The sequence below is a fragment of the Schistocerca piceifrons genome, chromosome 2 (genome assembly GCF_021461385.2).
Source record: "Schistocerca piceifrons isolate TAMUIC-IGC-003096 chromosome 2, iqSchPice1.1, whole genome shotgun sequence".
In the NCBI taxonomy this organism is placed as follows: Eukaryota; Metazoa; Arthropoda; class Insecta; order Orthoptera; family Acrididae; genus Schistocerca; species Schistocerca piceifrons.
In genome coordinates, this window is record NC_060139.1 from 921,425,153 (window position 1) to 921,446,791 (window position 21,639).

At 43.2% G+C, this 21,639-nt stretch overlaps 1 long non-coding RNA gene across 2 annotated transcripts in view; it reads left to right on the plus strand.

Moving 5' to 3' along the window:
• Positions 1 to 21,639, plus strand: part of LOC124777765 — a 1,006,492-nt gene that overhangs the window by 508,324 nt on the left and 476,529 nt on the right. For both annotated transcript variants that reach the window (XR_007015776.1, XR_007015777.1), the window contains exon 2: positions 2,559 to 2,648. This is a non-coding gene — a long non-coding RNA (uncharacterized LOC124777765). The remainder of the gene's footprint in view (positions 1 to 2,558; positions 2,649 to 21,639) is intronic.

A 21,639-nucleotide genomic window follows, 5' to 3' on the forward strand; every position in this document is an offset into this window, starting at 1 on the left:
TAGCTCGTGGTCGTGCGGTAGCGTTCTCGCTTCCCACGCCCGGGTTCCCGGGTTCGATTCCCGGGGGAGTCAGGGATTTTCTCTTCCTCGTGATGACTGGGTGTTGTGTGCTGTCCTTAGGTTAGTTAGGTTTAAGTAGTTCTAAGTTCTAAGGGACTGATGACCATAGATGTTAAGTCCCATAGTGCTCAGAGCCATTTGTACCATTTGAATAATCTAATTTACGAGTACCTATCTCAAGTGCACGAAAAGAAAAACCGAACCAGAATTAGATGTATACCTTACCTGAGATTATCAACAAATAGTACACTCCCACGGGAAACCCTGTACGAGAAGAATGCACACATTGTGTGGGATATACCTTTGGCACAACGGATTAGGTAACTTTTGTTGAATGAAACAGAATGGGGGAGTTGCGCAGTGGTAATATAATATGGAAAACACATCATGGAAGATAGTGGGTGGCCGGCCGTAGTGGCCGAGCGCTTCTAGGCGCTTCAGTTTGGAACCGCGAGACCGCTACGGTAGCAGGTTCGAATCCTGCCTCGGGAATGGATGAGTGTGATGTGCGTAGGTTAGTTAGGTTTAAGTAGTTCTACGTTCTAGGGGACTGATGACCTCAGTAGTTAAGTCCCATAGTGCTCAGAGCCATTTGAACCATTTTTTATAGTGGGTGTAGTAGCTACGTACAGAGGAAAAGAGTAGCACAAGACGACGAAAATAAAGGATGCCATCAAACTTACAGAAAAGTTGACGGCTTAAGAGAAAGAAAAATATAATTTATAAATTTTGTGGTGTTAAGTGAAGGACAAAACAGAAAGTATGACTGATAAAAAAGGGCACCAAAATGATATTGCCATGACAAGTATTTGAATAGGAGACATAAAATAAAAATTCAAGACCGAGCCGAATATCTGTAAACTGAATGCAGGTAAGGAAATTTAGAGCTATTGAGAGCAATAATCATGAAATCTACGAAACATGAAAAACACAACCCACTGTTTCGGCAATATTAGTTTTATCAATGATGAGGCAAGAATAACACATTTGTCGCAAAATGTAGTTCCAATCATTTGATGTAGAGTAACAATGTTGAAGATATACTCGGTACTTAAGAAATTAGAAAAACTGTTTCTTAGTACATGACTTTTTACCTCTCAATTATACAAATCTGCGACCAAGTTTAATATTTATTGCACAAGCTATTAATCAAGAGCCCTGAATGAGAGGCTGGAGACATACTTATATCGACCAGTCCTTAGCACATCCATAACTGAACTGAGCGGTTTTGAAGCAGTGTAATTTCGAATTGCTTCAAGCATTTATCTGTTTCGGGATGCGATAGTGTTTTGTTTTTGACAGAATTTTTATTCATCATGTAAAGTGCTGAGCTTACAACGTTCCTGTGCAGTCTCTAAGGGAGCTAATCTTCCTCCACCAGCCATGTAATTTAGTATCTGTGATATGAAACTGGTTGAAGATTTATCTATACATTTGTCGTGGAAATACAGTAGTTTTCCTTCTTTATGTGTTTAAGTTACTCTTGTAGATTCTGAGTGGGATACTTCTTCCTTTCTCCACTTGTATTATTTTGACTGAAAACATTCGAAAATTAAAGGAAAACAATTTTTAGTAGTTGCAGGGCATTATCATAACTTTGCAAGAATTCATAGTACAGGTATTCGTATTATAGGACAATGAATGAAAAATCGTTTTCTTGTTTAGAAGTAATTAATAATGTGTAACCCTATTCATGAAGGTAAAATAAACATTTTTGAGTTCTCCGTCATTTTCATTGTCAACTCACCTGTATTCATTTGTCATATTTATATACTATCGATTTCAGAGCAGAATTATTCCATGTTGAAGCAACTTGCAAGGGCTCAGGAATCAATTAACGGTATCTCCTGATGGAGTGCGTGTCAAAATTGTTTTTCATATACAATCATTGCCATAGTGTAAGGGTCTCGTAACTGAGGTGTGTTCAGCGTGATGGATGAGACGTCAGTGAATAGTTCTCCGCATTGACTAAGGTCACTCAGACCGTAAATTTCAATAGAAGTGAACGCCGACTATAATACCTTCATTGCATCATTTTCCTCTTGGATCTTATTGTATTAGTGTTGATTTCAATAAAACAGTTTTGGACATGTGACACGAGAGAGGAGGACATGCCATCAATTCAAAGGATAATTTATGACACGTTCTTACCAAGTGATCGTACCTGGTTCAAGATGAATGCATTAGAACTAACGTAGTACTGATCCTGTGGAAAATGTTGCACTTGTATGGAGCACATCTGCGGCAATGGTCGAAGTGTTGGCTAATATCACACTGTGACAATGTATTCCGTGACTGACTGTTTTTTTTTTAACTGAAATTGACAACAAGCCGTACAGTTGATGCTGTTGTTATAATCATTTTCCTGTGGAATAAAATAAGAACTTCTCGTTCCTGGTGAAGTCATTAGTAGACTATTTACAATGGCTCTGCTAGTTCTTTTGTAAAGCCGATCACTTGCCAAAGCTGTTACGAATCGTTGAAATGTCATGTTGCAGGCAGTGATGGCGCCTAACTGAGTGGAAACAGCCGCCTGCAGCCATGGGGACCTGAGGGAAGCCACCGCAGCCGCCTACACCAGCAGCAAGGTAGGCGAGCGGCGCCGGCGCTGTGAACTTGGAAGGAGCCTACCCCTTCCTCTTTCACTGTGCAGAACTTGCTCCCCAACTCCGTAACACGCCTATGGCGACTGTACTCCACCGAGAACGTTTCGACAAATAGTGACGTACTGCAAATCTCAAATAAGAAGGTGCTTCCTGATAAATTATTCAGTTATTCCGTTACTGTCTTTCCACATGTATAGGAATAAACCACATAAATAATGATTGCTATAAATCTAGCGTGAGACGTACTCACTGCGCCGTGTGTACTTCCATCTTTCTACGGCTCGTTTCCTGAGCGTCGTGTGGAGCCAATATTTTTGGTAATCGACAGTGTTTGGGCGCGATCGGGCTCTAGCATCTCGTTGCTGTCTTTCATTGCTTCGCTTCTATTTCGTTTTTCCGCCGTTGTTCAGGATTGGTCTTTTATGAAGCTCTTTCGTTTGAACTCCCGCCCGTAGTGTACCCACTATCGATTGCGAGTTCTGTCTTTGGTGTACTTAGAAACCGTGGGTAGGTAACACGACCGACTCACGTGTTTACTGCAGCAGACTCTTTTTGCGTGTACTATTTATAGGCGAGCGCGGTCACGCTGGGGGAGGTTGTCGCGCAGTGGCCTTCGTGTCTGCTCTGGTAACGTCGACACCCTGCCTTCCGCGTACGGGTGTTACCGAACCCGCACTTCTAGACGTGGAGTAACGTCGGCCTGATTGGGGCCCCCTCTGTCTGCTCTTCACTGGTTGTCCGCGGGAGCCGGATGGCAGTCTAATCATCGCCTGCGTCGACAAACAGTAACCATCATGGGGCGGTGAAGCCGCCGTTCGGCGAGAGCTTGAGTCCGGGAGCAGTACGGCTGGGTCGGTGTCTGCCGGGACGACTGGGGACGGCTCAGAATTGTGCACAGCAGTCCCGGACAAACGACGAAGTGCGCCGAGTGACAGGAGACAAGAAGTTAAGTGTGAATGTTTCAAGTTGATCGTCCTTTGGGATTGAGTTCATCCAGTCGTCTTTCCCGCCTTGTGGCCACCGCCGTGGCAATCCTCTGTTCTGTTCACTGGTGCAATTCTGACAGTGCAGCTTTCTCCACGCATCGTTGCTAACCGGTGTAGTGGCGTATTTTGGTAGTTATTTGTGTACGTTTGCACTTCTATGTTTTGGTAGCTCATCCTCCCGCCCTGTGGTTGCAGAATTTCGGGTGGGGAGTTAGTTCCTTGACTCCCAAGATCTAGTGCTCTATTATTAAGGTTAATTCTAGTTCAGTCTAGTGTTCTGCTAATCCCTGGATATATGTGTCCGCCATACTATTTGCGCTGTATTTATTCTAAGTGAGTTGCACTGACAGTAGTTGGGGGTTCGAGTCATGTCACGGAGTTGATAAGGGGTCAAATTGGTTTCGGCTTGTCAGTTGGATGGTGTTGCGTTAGAGGTTTGTTAACATTGGCATGTCAGCGTTGTCTAGCGCTACCGGGACCTAACGAAGAACATTGTACTGATTAGGGAATGTTGTTATACGTTCTTGTTTTCATTTCGATATCTGTATTTGTGAAGGCAACCGCATGAAGTAAGATCTGTTCCGAAGCTATGCTGGATCTTGCACTCTTGGTATTTTTGGTTTTGTATTGATCCCGACTATTTGGGTGTCAGGAATAAGGAACTGTATTATTAATGTTTGGCTTGAACAGCAGACACGCGGCTAGTTTAGTACGTGTGTAGTGGCATGACGTCCTCGTGAAGGCGTACCCGCTAGATTGCTATTGCGTCTCCTCAAAGTGTAATTTCCACTTTACTAAAAACCCCTTGTTAAAAGGGAGGAAAAAAACTTTAGAAATATCTTCTATTTGCATTAACTATCTTACCTGTCGTGTAGGTAAATATATGCTCATTGATTAAGCTAATGGGAGCACCTATCCTAAAAGCAACTAGCGCAATTCTGTTATGGTGGCCGTCGTGCCTATTTTGGTCCAAAAGATTGTCTAAACAGGCTTATATGCTCCGTATCGAACTTCTGATGTTGTTTTTTGAGTGATTGTGGAATATTAAAATTCATTATAGTTCAAACGTTTGTATTTTACCAACTGTGTTTATAAGTTATTAATGTGATTGGCTGGAATGTAATACGAAAGTTTAAGGACCCTAGGTTGTCCAGGAAGAAATTTTGAAGCCATGCTGTGTTGTAAATTCATGTATCTATGTTTATATTGCAATGATAATTTAAATGTGGTAAACCCACGCTTTGTGATTAATAATTAAAGATTTAAGAATGCGTTTACTTAGCGCTTACTTATGTGTTGTATTATTATTATTTTTAAAAATTATATTAGGCGTTTTAATTTCTTAAATTATAGCCTTTCCAATTCGAAAGTGGCGGCCCTCCCATTCTGGGCAATTGTAAGCATCGAAGCAGGATTTACGTAGTTGGTGTTATGTATTGTATGTTATGAATAAATTATTTATGTGTTAAATCACGTCTGATATGTCAATTCCTTCGCCCCGTCCACACCTTGGTCGTAGTCTTTTAATATTAAATGATCAGACCAACGTTCCACTCACCATGCGAAGGCACTGTCATAAGGAAAGTGAAAAATTCCTTTGTCATATTTATGAGACAAAAATAATGTGGTATGAAGGTTCTTTTTACCATAACAATACAACAAAAATTATCATTACATTGGAGAGAATGGTCGACTAGAAGGTAACAAACATAGTGTAACATCAAATACTAATGGAACAATTACTGTTTAGGAAGAGACCACTGTCCGCTGAGAATGAAGACCATTTCCCGCTACTTATCTCAGTAAACGTTTGGGGTCTACTTGCCAGCAGTTTCACACGATTCATTTTATTCTTTTTTTAAACCAGCGAGGAAATATTTACGTCTTCAGAAAAATTGATGATATACCAGGGGGTGCTGAAAAATAATGGCTCCGAATTGTTATGTGAAACATTTACAGCTATTAACATATAACAATCGTTATTAACATTCTGAATCTGTATTCTTCTAGTCTACCTTCTTATTTCCAAGCATAGTCATACTGGCAACGAAAACATTTCTCCCGACGAGATACCAGTTTCTTGATACTATCACCGTAAAATAATTCAGTTTGTTGACGGCGCTATATCACCTCATCACAGTCATAGTGAAATCCTCGAAGGTGTTATTTAAGTTTTGGAAACAGGTAAGAATCGCATGGGGCCAAGTGGTAAACCCAAGGCGTCGTATTGTTGCAGATTTCACAGCGCTTGTGTGCGGTCCGTCGTTATCAGGCTGAAGAAGACAGTGCTCCATGTATGGACGAAGTCTTCGCATTTGAACTTTCACTTTTTTGAGGGTCTCCTACACACCGCTGTAATTGCGTTACACACCGCCAAATTACATGCCACAATTCAGAGCCTTCTAGCTGTAGAAGACTGAAAATATGCGGAAATGAAGAATAAGGATATAGAATGTTAACAGCGTTTGAGTTATTTAAAATCGTTAAGAGTTTCCACACAAAAAATTTGGAGGCGTTACTTTTCAGCACGCTGTCATACACTGATAAACCAGAACATTATGTCCAATGACTTTGCCTGGCGAGGAATGACTGTTAGTAAGACGCACTCACGGTGCATTTATTATCAGTGAGCATGCTGTCCATGTTTAGAATGGAGAACCCGCGCCTACATGAATTTGACCGTGGACAGATTGTGATGGCCTGCGGCCCCAGATCGAAACCGCCCGATGGCTGAAGGAGGCCGGTGTGCCAGCCAGCCTGGATGTGGTTTTTAGGCGGTTTTCCACATCATACTAGGTGAATACCGGGCTGGTCCCCACGTCCCGCCTCAGTTACACGGCTCGCAGACATCTGAACACATTCGCACTATTCCATGGATTACACTAGACACAGACAGTTGGGGTACACTAATTCCGTCCCAGGGGTTAGGGGGCGGTGGCAGGAGGGGCATCTGGCCACCCCTTAAATTAACCTTGCCAAATCCGATTAACCTCGCCGACCCTGCTCATTTGCAGGAAAAAGGCGCAAGCAAAAGAAAGAAAGAAAGAAACATTGTGATGGCCCGAAGGCTTGGAACGGGTATTTCGGAAACTACACGATTTCTCGGATGTTCGAGGAGTGCTGTAATGAGTGTCTTCAAAACGTTGTGAAACCAGGGTCACACCACGTCCAGACGCCTTGAAACCACATCCAGACGTCTTGAGGCTGGGTTAAGACCCCCCCAGCCCCCCCCCCCCCCCTCCCCCACCACATTACAGATGTCGGACGTGCCAGACAGAGCAGATTAGGAAAACAGCACAAAATGGTTCAAATGGCTCTGAATGCTATGGGACTTAACATGTGAGGTCAACAGTCCCCTAGAACTTAGAAGTACTTAAACCTAACTGACCTAAGGACATCACACACACCCATGCCCGAAGCAGGATTCGAACCTGTGACTCTAGCAGCAGCGCGGTTCCAGAGTGAAGCGACTAGAACCGCTCGGCCACATCGGCCGGCAAAACAGGACACGTGGCGAACTGCGGCGGATGTAACGTCAGACTTCACTGCTGGGCATAGTATGAATGTGCCTCAACGCACAGTGCGTCGAACACTCCTAAAGATTGGCCTCCGCAGCCGACGACCCAAGCATGTGCGGATGTTAATACCACGAAAACAACGGCAATTACGACAGAAATGGGCACGTGAGCATCGGCACCGGACTTTGGCGCAGTGTCAGAACATTGCATGGTCTGATGAATCTCGATACCTTCTTCATCATGCCGATGGGAGAGCACCTATCTGTTGTCTTCGAGGGGAACAGCTCCTTGACACCTGTACTGCGGGACAGAGACAAGCTGGCGGTGGCTCCATTATGCACTGAGTCCAGTGGAGCTCGTGCAAGGTATCATGACGGCAAGTAGTGGTTGCAGACCACCTTGATGACGGTCGTGTTTCCCTATGGCAGTGGCATTTTTCTACAACATAATTCGCCTTATTACGAGGCCAGGAGTGTGATGGAATGGTCGAGGAACTCGGTGGCCAGTTGCAATTCATGTGCTGACCCCCCAACTCACCGGATATGTGATTGATCGTGGCGTCAGAAACCATCACCACACCTCACCGGAATTAACGGGAATTGGGGGACCTGTGTGTGCGGATGTCGTGCCAACTCCCTCCAGCGATGTGCAAGATCTTATTGCTTCCATGCCACGAAGGGTCTCCGGTGTTATCCATGCCGAATGTGGACATGCCGGCTATTAGGTGTGTGGTCATAATATTCTGGCTGATCAGTATTTGTTACTACGTTTAGCTACACTATACACATTATGGAAATAATGGATAATTTTTAAAATCATTTCTGTTGGTCAGTAGTTTCAGTGTGTCATTTATTACGTTCCACTAGTGTCTAAATGCTGCAGAGTTCTCTGATTTTATTATATATTTAGAGCGACGTTCACATCTGTATCTATATACATAATTTGTAAGCGTGGCGGAGGGTACGTTGTACCACTACTAATCATTCCCACCCGCAAACGGAGCGAGGGAATAAAGACTAAAATTACCAAATAAGCAGCAACCAGTGTTATTACTCAGGGAACATACACGTTGAAAGGTAAATTTGTATGTGCATTTTAAATGGTTTAATGCGTCTATACACATTTAATTTTGCTTTAAGTACATTTATTCATTTGGTCACTGTTATTAATTATTTTTATTTTTATTCTTGTATTTGTAGCACCGATGATGGCTGTTAATCTGTTGAAATCGATTTGCAAAATTAAATAAAGACAACATGATCTTGCGACTGGTTGCTGCTTATTTGGTAATTTTATGGTTTACGGTCGCTGCACAACTTGGGAACCATATCGAGCCCCCCATTCAGGAATAAAGACTGTCTTCGTTTCTGTACAAGCACTATTCCTCTTCTTATGCCTTCTCCATCCTTACATGAATTGCACGATGCTGGATGTAGAATGCCAGCAACCGCAAATGCTGGTTTCCTGCAGTTTATCGACTGTGTTTCGCGAAATGAACGTCGTCTTCCCTCTAGATATTCCCATCTGAGTTCACGGAGCTCTTCCGTGATACTCGAGTGCAGATCGAACATACTGGTAAAAAATCTAGCAGCAGGCCACTGTATTGCTTCGATGTCTTACAGTGGTACTGGTTGATCACATCAAGCTAGGAAGCGAACTTTGCCTCAGGGGTACTGGAACGCTGTGAGGCGGTACGGCTGCTGCAGCCAGCTACAGACGTCCCTTTTTCGGTCGGCAGCACATTTTTCCGCCCGCTCCGTCGTCATCTGAGGCCTCCCCGTACCCACTCCTGTGCCCGACTGCACCCTACCCCACACCCTCCCTCCTGCAGGCTGCGCCTGGAACTCATTTTGGTGCCGGGCGGCCCCGTCCGTGGGAGATGAGACAGCGGCTGCGAGCCGAGCCTCGCCAGTGGTCCCGGTCCCGTGTTTACCCAACGTGAGATTAGCCCTGGGCGGGCGCAGCCTGCATGCGCCCGGAATTTCCGACTACCAGCGCGCCTCTCCGCACTCTCAAGGCGGAAGCCTGCTGGCCCACCGACGAGCACTGCCCTCGCACCATCTCGAGCGCTGCACAAGGAACAGGTGAACTTCCCGTCCCTGTTTCGAATAAACATTGTCCTTACGAAATTTATTTATTTTTATTTATTTACACGTCAAGTGCCGTAGGACCAAATTGAGGAGCAAATCTCCAAGGTCATGGAACGTGTCAGTACATGAACTTACAACATAAAAGTAATAAACAGATAACAATAAATATTCATGAACCTGAAAAAGAAAATCAGTCCATAAGTTTAAGTAAACGCTACCAGCAATACAATAAGAGTCAGCTTAATTTTTCGAGGAACTCCTCGAGAGAATAGAAGGAGTGACCCATGAGGAAATTCTTCAGTTTCGATTTGAAAGCGCGTGGATTATTGCTAAGATTTTTGAATTCGAGTGGCAGCTTATTGAAAATGGATGCAGCAGTATACTGCACACCTTTTTACACAAGAGTTAAGGAAGTCCGATCCAAATGGAGGTTTGATTTCTGCCGAGTATTAACCGAGTGAAAGCTGCTTATTCTTGGGAATAAACTAATATTGCTAACAAGAAACGACAATAAGGAATATACATATTGAGAGGCCAATATCAAAATACCCAGACTCGTGAACAGAGGTCGACAAGAGGTTCGTGAACTCACACCACTTACTGCCCGAACCGCCCGTTTCTGAGCCAAAAATATCCTTCTAGAATGGGAAGAGTTACCCCAAAACATAATACCATACGACATAAGTGAATGAAAATAAGACAAGTAGACTAATTTACGTGTCGAAGCATCACTCACTTTTGATAGCGTTCGAATAGTAAAAATGTCAGTATTAAGTCTTTGAACAAGATCCTGAACGTGGGCTTTCCACGACAGCACAGCTTACTATCTATCTGAACACCTAGAAATTTGAACTGATCAGTTTCACTAATCATATGCCCGTTCCGTGAGATTAAAACGTCAGGTCTTGTTGAATTGTGTGTTAGAAACTGTAAAAACTGAGTCTTACTGTGATTTAACGTTAGTTTATTTTCTACAAGCGATGAACTGAGATCATGTGCATCACTATTTGAAACAGAGTCACTGTTGCACACAACATCCTTTACTACCAAGCTAGTGTCATCAGCAAACAGAAATATTTTAGAGTTACCCATAATACTAGAGGGCATATCAGTTATGTAAATAAGCAACAGGAGCAGCCCCAACACTGATCCCTGGGGAACCCCCATTTGACAGTACCCCACTCAGATCACACATTACAGCCGTTATCAACATTGTTAATAATGACCTTTTGCTGCCTGTTGCTAAAGTAAGAGATGAACCAATTGTGAGCTACTCCCCTTATTCCGCAGTGGTCCAACTTCTGGAGCAATTTTTTTGTGATCAACACAGTCAAATGGCTCAGTTAAATCAAAAAATAAAAAATAAAAACACAAAACATGTCGACATTCTACCCTGTTGATAAGAAGTGTGAGTAAGGATTTATATCCGACGTCTAAGTTCACATTTTTATGCACTGTGTTTCGAAGTCCTTGTGTTGAGTGTTAATTAAGTAAATAAATTAGTGAAATCAAAGTGAACTAAGAAATTAGAATATAAACGGAAAACTTGGTTTAGTTTAGAGAGTTACATACTGGCATTCAGCGGGCAGAACAGAAGAAACAATGACCGTGGAGTCAGCGAGTTCCACATAAGCGGGCGCTGTCGATTCAGCCGTCAGGGCATCGCCCGACCGGCTCACGTGTTTCTCAGTTGTCACATGTGAGCAAAGGCCCTCGCCTACATTCCAAGAGCCAATGACCGACGTCAAGAAGATTCTTCGAGAAGCTTTTCAACGTGACGGAAGAGGCAATGACCGGCTCACGTGTTTCTCAGTCGTCACATGCGATCAGAGGCCCCCGCCTACATTCCAAGAGCCAATGACCGACGTTAAGAAGATTCTTCGAGAAGCTTTTCAACGTGACGGAAGAGGCAATGGCCGTGAAGTCGTTCACCTCCAGTGAACTGAAGTGAATAAATACGCGAGACGCGGTGGTCCCGAGAGTTGAAGAGAGATGACGACAGATGAAGACAGTTGAAGACAGATGAAGACAGAGGAAGACAGATGAAGACAGAGGAAGACAGATGAAGACGGGGACGAAGACGAAGACGGAGACGGGAACGGAGACGAAGACGAGAGACGAAGGAAGAAAAGAAGAGCAGCAGTAGTTTTCAGTCAGTTTCGGTGCTGAAGACCGTCATGCAAGAAGAGACTGCTTCATGCACAGACGCACCAAGTCCGCCGCTGTAATGGAATAGCAAGCAGCAGCCGCGGCACCAGAAGACAGAAGTTAAAAGATATTTGAAGTCTGGTTTTTACGTACCCGGGTGACTCGTGAGGACGGGAAGGAGACAGCCTCACATCAGTAGTCACCTGTGAGCTGGGATGAAGAGCTGACAGCCGAAGACTGGCAAGCGGGAGTCCGTGGTTCGAGTTCGGGACACTGGCCTTCCCCCGCCGCGCCGCTCCGCTGGTCGACGCACAACACACGCGGCCGCTTAGAGAAGAGAAACACTGGGACGCCACACCCAAGGTACCATCACGACTTCGCTCGCAATAGTTAAACCGGCCACCTCGCGCTGCGCGTCTCCCGTCAGCTGGGCGAGACGGCGACACGAGATACACACCGCTACGCGTAATCAGACGCCGCCGCCGCCGCCGCCACTGCCGCTGGCGCAGCAGAAGACTTCACAAACGACACAGCCGCCGCTCTCCGAACCAGAACATCCCGTAAGATACATTTGTACGAAACTTTCAATAAAAGTTAACTTATGTAAGAATGATGTTTCATTCGACCTCATACCCGAGCCAAGGAAGAACCCACCCTGCCCACATGTTGTTAAGAGAGAAAAGTTAATTTATTTAATATTTTCACCCTGACAGTATGCTTTAGAATGCTCATCCTGACAATTGACAGCATCAAAAGAGAAAACACAGTTACATTGAGTGACAGAAGTGTCACATTTAGTAACACAATTGTTACGTTTAGTGTCATAAGCCGTTGTAGTTGTTACAATTGGTGTCAGAGAAAAAACCCTTGGCTCAATATGAGGTGTGAATGACAGTCACTAAAGGTCCACAGTTAGTTTTTTTTAATGTGTGAAGGGATAGAGGTTTGCATAGCAGTCGTAATATTTTCTTTATTTAGGAGTTTGTCGGAAATATTTAAACATCTTTTAAATTCAGTATAGGAAGATTGTGTAACTAACAGTTTGTAAAATGATGACACGAAATCGTACAAAGTCAGAGTCAGCACCACAAGCGGTTTCTACTGAGGAAGCTATTCAGAGCTTAGTTAATCAAATAGCACAGCTTAAAAATGATAATAATGCATTATTTAAACAGTTGTGTGAGGTTAGGCAAACCAGTTCAATCTCTTCCACCCTAGATTCCTCAGCAGCAGCCTTAGTAACTCCTTTTTCAGGTAAACCTGGCGAGGACATAACAGCCTTTTTTGATGATTTAGTAGCAGCTGCAAAGTTAGGATCATGGGCAGATGAACAGCTCTTACAAATGACAAAGTTAAGATTGACAGGAGAGGCTAAAGCACACGTCTTATACCATGAAGAATTACGGAATGCTCCAACATTTGAGGAATTGAAGAAAGGATTACTTAAACGTTTTCAAAAACAGAACAGCTGTAGATTTTATAGGGAACAGTTAAACACTATCACTCAGAGGCAAAACGAGTCGTTAGAAAGCTTTGTAGATAGGATTAGAAAAGTTAATATTAACACCTATCAATTGACAACTAGTGATGAAGCAAATAAATTTATTTTACAAGAGGCAGAAAATAGAGCTCTGGATACATTTTTACGTGGGTTACCTTCTGAAACGTCCCGTCGTGTCAGGGCAGAGTTTCCTAAAAATTTAGCAGAAGCTGTATCTGTGGCGACAGCTTTTGAAGAAATTGACATTGCCACCAGATACAAGGAGAAGCGAAATATATTTTCAGCAGGAGTACGATGTTTTAGGTGCGATCGACAGGGACATATAGCAAAAAATTGCAGACAACCTCAATGCACTAATTGTCAAAGAGCAGGTCACACATTCAAGGAATGCAGGTCTAAGAAAGTTTTTGGAAATAGAAATCAGTTAAACTCAAACGGGAATGTCGGAGCCGCCGCCAGGCGTTCCCAATAAAATTTCATGCCATTAAGGCGAATGTGAAGGCGGAATGCTGGTTATCTGCTACCATACAGGATAAAGAGGCAAAGATACTGGTGGATACAGGCGCAAACGTATCAATAGTAAGTAATGAATGTATGGGGGAAAAGAAATATGACCTTCCAAAGTATAGATTGAGTGGAGTAGGAGGAGGTACAGTGAAGTCATTAGGATGTACATCATTGATTTTCTATATTCACGGTGTACAATTTCAGGAAGATGTAGAAGTGGTAACAAAGGTAACTGACGGGTACGACGCGATCCTAGGGTTGGATTTCCTGAATAAACATCACGCTAAAATCGACCTCAGACAGCAAACTGTAGAACTTAGCGGAATAGTGTTTCAGCTAGGTGACACCGCTGCAAAGGGGCCTCTGCCGCAAGATTTCCCTAACCGGAAGGCGAAATCAACTATACTGCGTGCAACGTCCTTGAAGGTTGATTCGCGGGATCAGATACCATCTGGCTCAGGAAAACTTCTCTGGATGACCGTTGACCACGAAGTACCTACAGATACAGTGTGTCTAATAGAGCCTTTAGAGGAAAATGAGGAATTAGATGTATCACATTGTTTTGTACGTAGGAGTGTTGTACGGGTTCAAGACGTTGAGGGAGAAAGAAAAGTACCGGTACATATTGACAATTTCGGAGTGGAGGACAAAGAGTTGCATAAGGGAATATTAGTAGCTACAGTCAGTACTTTTGAAGAAGAAGATTTCATTTGGTCAGATATTAATGATGGTCAGAAACCAGACGCCTATAAAACCGCATTGCGCCAGAAGATTGAGCATTTGAAAGGAAAGGATAGAGACACGATAGAAGCAGTTTTAGTTGAGTTCCAAGATTTATTTAATGCAGAAGGTCCATTGCCAGCAACAGACATCACACAGCATAGGATCCCAACAGGAAATAACCCCCCAGTTTATAGGAAGCCTTATAGAGTTGCGCATCACTTACAGCCAGTACTGGATGAATTTATAGAACAGCATCTAAAAGATGGAATTATAGAATATTCTGATTCGCCTTATAATTCAAATATCGTAATTATTCCAAAGAAGTCTCCCGACGGTACGAAACGATATAGATTTTGTTGTGACTACAGACACCTTAACAAACAAACTATCTCAGATGTTTATCCTCTTCCAAACATTACAGATATCATTGACAGTTTGGGTAACAGTAAATACTTTTCAACAATCGATCTACGTAGTGGATATCATCAATTGGAAGTTGCTCCTGAAGATAGGCATAAAACAGCATTTTCTACCCCTGGAGGCCACTGGCAATTTAAAAGAATGCCTTTCGGTTTGAAAAATGCACCAGCAACTTTTCAAAGACTACTCGATGGAGTATTGCGAGGACTCAAAACTCAGCAATGTTGTGTATATCTAGACGATATTATTGTATTCTCCAGAGACATTAATGAACATGCTGTGCGTCTGCGTAATGTTTTTCAGAGACTTAGAAAAGCTAAATTAACATTAAATATGGAAAAATGTAGTTTTGCATTGACAGAGGTTACATACCTAGGGCATGTCATTAGTGAAAAAGGAATTAAAACAGATCCTCGATTAATTTCGGCAGTTAAGGACTTCCCAACACCACAACGCGTTAAGGAAGTACAAAGTTTAATTGGTCTCGCATCGTATTACCGAAAATATGTTCAAAATTTTTCTGAAATTGCCCGACCCTTAACCCAATTATTGAAAAAGGGTGCAAAATTTCATTGGTCTGAAGATTGTGAATCTGCATTTCAAACCCTTAAAGATAAGTTAACACACAGTCCTGTATTAGCCTACCCAGATTACAATAAAGAATTTATTTTATCCTGTGACGCAAGTGGTCATTCAGTAGGAGTTGTTTTGAGTCAGAATATTAATGGCACGGAACACCCCATAGCCTATGCTTCGAGACAACTAACAACGGCAGAAAGAAATTATTCCACAACGGAGAAAGAATTGTTAAGTGTTATTTATGGTATCAAATACTTTAAATGCTACTTGTATGGTAGAAAATTCAAGGTCATTACAGACCACGCAGCTTTAAAATGGTTGCTTGGATTAAAGGATCCATCTAGTCGTCTTACCCGTTGGGCCCTATGTCTTTCCGAAATGGATTTCGAAGTTATCCATAAACCAGGCAAAAAACACACGAATGCAGATTGCCTAAGCCGGAAAATAGCACTTTTGGAAGCAACAGGCCGAGATACTGAGGACTGGAGGAAGGCACAAGATGAGGATACAGAATGTAAAAAATACGCAACTCAAAAACAATTTTGCTTTGAAGATGGTGTATTATGCCGTAAAACAAAACTTGGACCGCGAATTGTTGTTCCCCAACACCTTAGACAAGAAATAATGGCAGAGGCCCACGATCATATCCTTGCAGGACACGGTGGACAGCGGACAACCGAAAGACGAGTAGCAGAACGATTTTGGTGGCAAACCAGAAAGCAGGATGTTGCGCAGTACGTTCGTAATTGCACTGCGTGCGCACAACGAGCTGAACTTTCTCGTTCAAAAATACCCTTACAGAGGCTCCCCGAGGCTTCATGTCCATTTCAAATCTGCGGAGTCGATCTCTACGGGCCATTTCATAAAACACCTGCTGGTAATAAGTATGTCCTTACAATTATCGATCACTTTTCACGCTATCTAGCTATGGTGAGTCTCCCAGATCAGCAAGCAAATACAGTTGCCCAAGCTTTAGTTAACAACTGGATACTTAAATTTGGAGTACCTGAAGCTATTATCACAGATCAGGGATCTAATTTTATGTCTGAATTAATGAAACAGCTATGCCACTTATTAAAAATACGCAAATTACGCACAACTCCGTTACACCCTCAGTGCAACGGGCGCACAGAAAGAGTTCATCGGACAATTGGCAAGATGCTTAGTTATTATATTAACGAACAACATTCTAATTGGGATACGTATTTACCAATAACCGTGTCGGTATACAACGCCAAAACGCATGAAGCAACTGGCATGTCACCTTATGAAGTGGTCTATGGGAAAAAAATGCCGTCCCCTTTTGATGTAATCAGGCAGAAAAACGGAAAAGTCGGAGAAACAGTAAGAGATTTCAGTCGAATGATGAAGGAGGTATGGAAAAAGGTTCAAAAATCTAATACAAAGGCTTTGGAACGACAGGAAAGATTAGGTAATACCCAAGCTAAATATCCAAATTACAAAATCGGTCAGTGGGTTATGCTTTCAACTCCTTACATAGCTAAAGGAAAAACGAAGAAATTTGTAACAAACTACAGAGGTCCTTATCAAATTATTGAGATCACGTCACCAGTCAACGTTAAATTGCAACTGCCCACCCGAACTACCATTGTCCATGCAAGTCGTTTAAAACCTTTTAAGGGCGCTCCAGATGTAATTCCTTCAACAATAGTGTCTGCTTTCCCGAAGGGTGGAGGAAGTTCCCGTAAAGGAAAAAGAGTGGCCACGCCAGCACAACATACAGACATGGCACCATACAATCTTCGTTCAAGGGTGCGAATGTCCTAGTTGAATCTTAGTAGACTATGGACAGTATACAAATGTAAATAATTAATAAATTATAATGGTTTATTTTTTAAGAAAGAAAAGTTGAATGTAGAAACATGTAGATCTGTAGTTAACAATGTATTTCCTCTTTTCTTTATTTTTGTTTTTACTAGGTTCGTAGGTCTATAACCATGTTTGCTTTTTTCAGACAACGCCATGCAAGCATTTCCTACACAAAACCTATCCTACCTCAATGACTCCCTTGACAGTTCCCTTCTGAAGTCATTAGATATGTTCATAAACTCACAGCAAGGCAAAATTGATGCCAATGTTATGATGCAACATGTCTTAAAATTAAAAGGTGAACACAAAACTAAAATTATAATGCTAGGAACGGGTATATCTGGAACCTTTGTGTTGGTGTTTCTGCTTTGTACAGTTTCCTGTTATTTAAGACGAAAAAATAAGCCAAATAATAATATACCACTTCATCAAATCCCTGTTAACTGGATACCACACTCTTAACTGGTGTACTTCAGCAGTTACTTTTGAGCATTAGTGTATTAATTTTGTTTATTGTACTTCATTCTTTATTAAACAGTCTCTTGTTAAAATAAACAATACTGTAGAATAGATATTCTTGCATTAGTATAGGGTAGATTAAACAGCTGTTGCTATGTAATTTTCTAAGTGCAAAATCTGTTTTTAGTTTCTTCATTGTCATCAAGATTTGTTACACTTATTACAACCATTTATGTAAGAACTATGTGATTCATGACCGTACAGTGCTTTTGTAAAGTGATAAAGTATTTTCCACGTACTTAATGTGAAGCGTGTGCAATCTTCTAAGTCGAGAGTTTTCAGTGCTTGTGCTTTTTCCGTGTGAAGAGTGGAGGAATGTTGAGTGGTAAATTCGAGGGCGAATTTCTCCGAAGGGTGGAGGAATGTTGAGTGTTAATTAAGTAAATAAATTAGTGAAATCAAAGTGAACTAAGAAATTAGAATATAAATGGAAAACTTGGTTTAGTTTAGAGAGTTACATACTGGCATTCAGCGGGCAGAACAGAAGAAACAATGACCGTGGAGTCAGCGAGTTCCACATAAGCGGGCGCTGTCGATTCAGCCGTCAGGGCATCGCCCGACCGGCTCACGTGTTTCTCAGTTGTCACATGTGAGCAAAGGCCCTCGCCTACATTCCAAGAGCCAATGACCGACGTCAAGAAGATTCTTCGAGAAGCTTTTCAACGTGACGGAAGAGGCAATGACCGGCTCACGTGTTTCTCAGTCGTCACATGCGATCAGAGGCCCCCGCCTACATTCCAAGAGCCAATGACCGACGTTAAGAAGATTCTTCGAGAAGCTTTTCAACGTGACGGAAGAGGCAATGGCCGTGAAGTCGTTCACCTCCAGTGAACTGAAGTGAATAAATACGCGAGACGCGGTGGTCCCGAGAGTTGAAGAGAGATGACGACAGATGAAGACAGTTGAAGAAAGATGAAGACAGAGGAAGACAGATGAAGACAGAGGAAGACAGATGAAGACGGGGACGAAGACGAAGACGGAGACGGGAACGGAGACGAAGACGAGAGACGAAGGAAGAAAAGAAGAGCAGCAGTAGTTTTCAGTCAGTTTCGGTGCTGAAGACCGTCATGCAAGAAGAGGCTGCTTCATGCACAGACGCACCAAGTCCGCCGCTGTAATGGAATAGCAAGCAGCAGCCGCGGCACCAGAAGACAGAAGTTAAAAGATATTTGAAGTCTGGTTTTTACGTACCCGGGTGACTCGTGAGGACGGGAAGGAGACAGCCTCACATCAGTAGTCACCTGTGAGCTGGGATGAAGAGCTGACAGCCGAAGACTGGCAAGCGGGAGTCCGTGGTTCGAGTTCGGGACACTGGCCTTCCCCCGCCGCGCCGCTCCGCTGGTCGACGCACAACACACGCGGCCGCTTAGAGAAGAGAAACACTGGGACGCCACACCCAAGGTACCATCACGACTTCGCTCGCAGTAGTTAAACCGGCCACCTCGCGCTGCGCGTCTCCCGTCAGCTGGGCGAGACGGCGACACGAGATACACACCGCTACGCGTAATCAGACGCCGCCGCCGCCGCCGCCGCCGCCACTGCCGCTGGCGCAGCAGAAGACTTCACAAACGACACAGCCGCCGCTCTCCGAACCAGAACATCCCGTAAGATACATTTGTACGAAACTTTCAATAAAAGTTAACTTATGTAAGAATGATGTTTCATTCGACCTCATACCCGAGCCAAGGAAGAACCCACCCTGCCCACATGTTGTTAAGAGAGAAAAGTTAATTTATTTAATATTTTCACCCTGACAGAATGCTTTAGAATGCTCATCCTGACAATTGACAGCATCAAAAGAGAAAACACAGTTACATTGAGTGACAGAAGTGTCACATTTAGTAACACAATTGTTACGTTTAGTGTCATAAGCCGTTGTAGTTGTTACACTTGCATTAAATGTCTAGGAGTGAAATTACGTCACGGGGAACAAGTTATTTAAAGAAAAAATATTCGCTGATGCTTCCGTGTGAAACTAGGCGTCTTTTATCATGGATTATGCCTCATAGAGGCGGCGTGGCATAGGAACTCTTTGTAGTATATGTAGTGTGTGTTGCCTATAATCCAGTCATTGCTTAAAAAATGGTTCAAATGGCTCTGAGCACTGTGGACTTAACTTCCGAGGTCATCAGTTCCCTACAACTTAGAATTACTGAATCCTAACTAACCTAAGAACACACATCCATGCCTGAGGCAGGATTCGAACCTGCGACCGTAGCGGTCGCGCGGTTCCAGACTGTAGCGCCTAGAACCGCCCGGCCACTGCGTACGGCAGTCATTGCTTCATGTGAGGCAGATTAGGCAGAGAAAAATTAATATTCTTGCTTAGCTTGTAAACCACTGTTTTCCGCTTAGAAACACTCATTTCTATGGTTTTCTTCCTGAATGTCCTCCTTTAATTTTGCTAGGGTAGGCAGTAAAGAGCAAAATTTGGTTATTAGACCCTACTTGTACAGTGAACTCATGTCTTCCCAGGAACGCCGAATACTAAAGTACCCCTTGCACCAGCGGGAAGCGTCAGGGAACATTTTGTTTCTAAAAGAAGTTGTTCCTCATGACACGATTTTATCATAGCAAGGGGGTTATTTTATCCTACTTGTATCACCCCTAGACGTTTGATTTATGTGGACAACCATCAACTGTGTAATAGAATGATGACAAGGTAAATCTGTGCGAGATGAGGACTCGAACCCGGATTTCCCACTTATCGCGAATGCTTGCATTGATATAAGGCTATACACGCACGACTCAGAGCCAGATCCAAACTTCCATATGACTTCAACCATGTGTCCACGACCCGTACTCGTACATCCGTTACGTACATTCCTGTGCATCTTCAAAATGGGTCAAACGGCTCTGAATTAACATCTGGGATCATCAGTCCCATAGAACTAAGAACTACTCAAAACTAACTAACCTGAGGACATCACACACATCCATGCCCGAGGCAGGATTCGAACCTGCGACCGTAGCGGTCGCGCGGTTCGAGACTGAAGTGCCTAGAACCGCTCCGCCACAACGGCCGGCCCTGTGCATGTCCGTAAGAACATTGCCTTATACTTCCGGACACCAATCATTGCAACATCGTATTTATCCGCCGACAATAGGCATGAGACTTTCAATTAAAATCTCTCCCCTATATACAAATATACATAATGGCTGTACGAGTATAGGTTGTAGACCGATGATTGACGGCATCTGGAAGTTTGTGTCTTGACATGAAGCATTTCGGTTAGGATAATGGTAAGGTGACCACTAGCGATAGGTGGAAAATCCAGGTTCGAATCACAGTTCGGCACACAAATTTTCACTGTCGTCATTCCGTCATATATCTGATGGTAGTCCATATTCGCAGCTGCGAATACATTTCGCGTATTTTATAACGGCTGTAGTCGCCACAGTGTCTCTTGGTTCAGACATACATGCATGTCCGAAGAAACATTGTACTTTACTTCTGCATAACACAGGCACTGCAATATGGTAAACCCCTGTGTTGTTTGGCTTGCTTGAGGTGCTGCTGTTGGGAGTCTAAATTACAAATCCTCTGAAAAATTGATTTATCAGCATAAAAATCGTGATTAGGGCAGCAGAATTCGCATCTGGCTATGATAATTACGAGCTTTTCTAAGGTCGACTCAGTATTAAATTTTGTAAGAAAATGAAACGCCTACAGCCCTCTTTGTGATGTTGTTTATTTTGTGTTAACCAGTTTCGGCGCTACAATGCGTCTCCAGGCCGCAGTTGATGCTGAAGGAGTTGACACGATCCCCATACATACCGCGTCAGTGGCCTACGTAACTGGTTCCGCAGACTATCTGTATACTTTGGTGTCAGCACTCCGATCATCAACAGCCAGCTGGCCACTGATATACAAGGATCGCGTCATCTCCTTCAGCATCAACTACGGCCTGAAGATAGCGGATTGAAGTGCCGGTACTGCTAGCAACAAAATAAATAATACACTAATAGGCATTAAAATTACTACACCAAAAAGAAATGCAGATGATAAACGGGTATTCATTGGGCAAATATATTATACTAGAACTCACATGTGATTACATTTTCACTCAATTTGGGTGCATGGATCCTGAGAAATCAGTACCCAGAATAGCCACCAATGGCCGTATTAACGGCCTTGATACGCCTGGACAT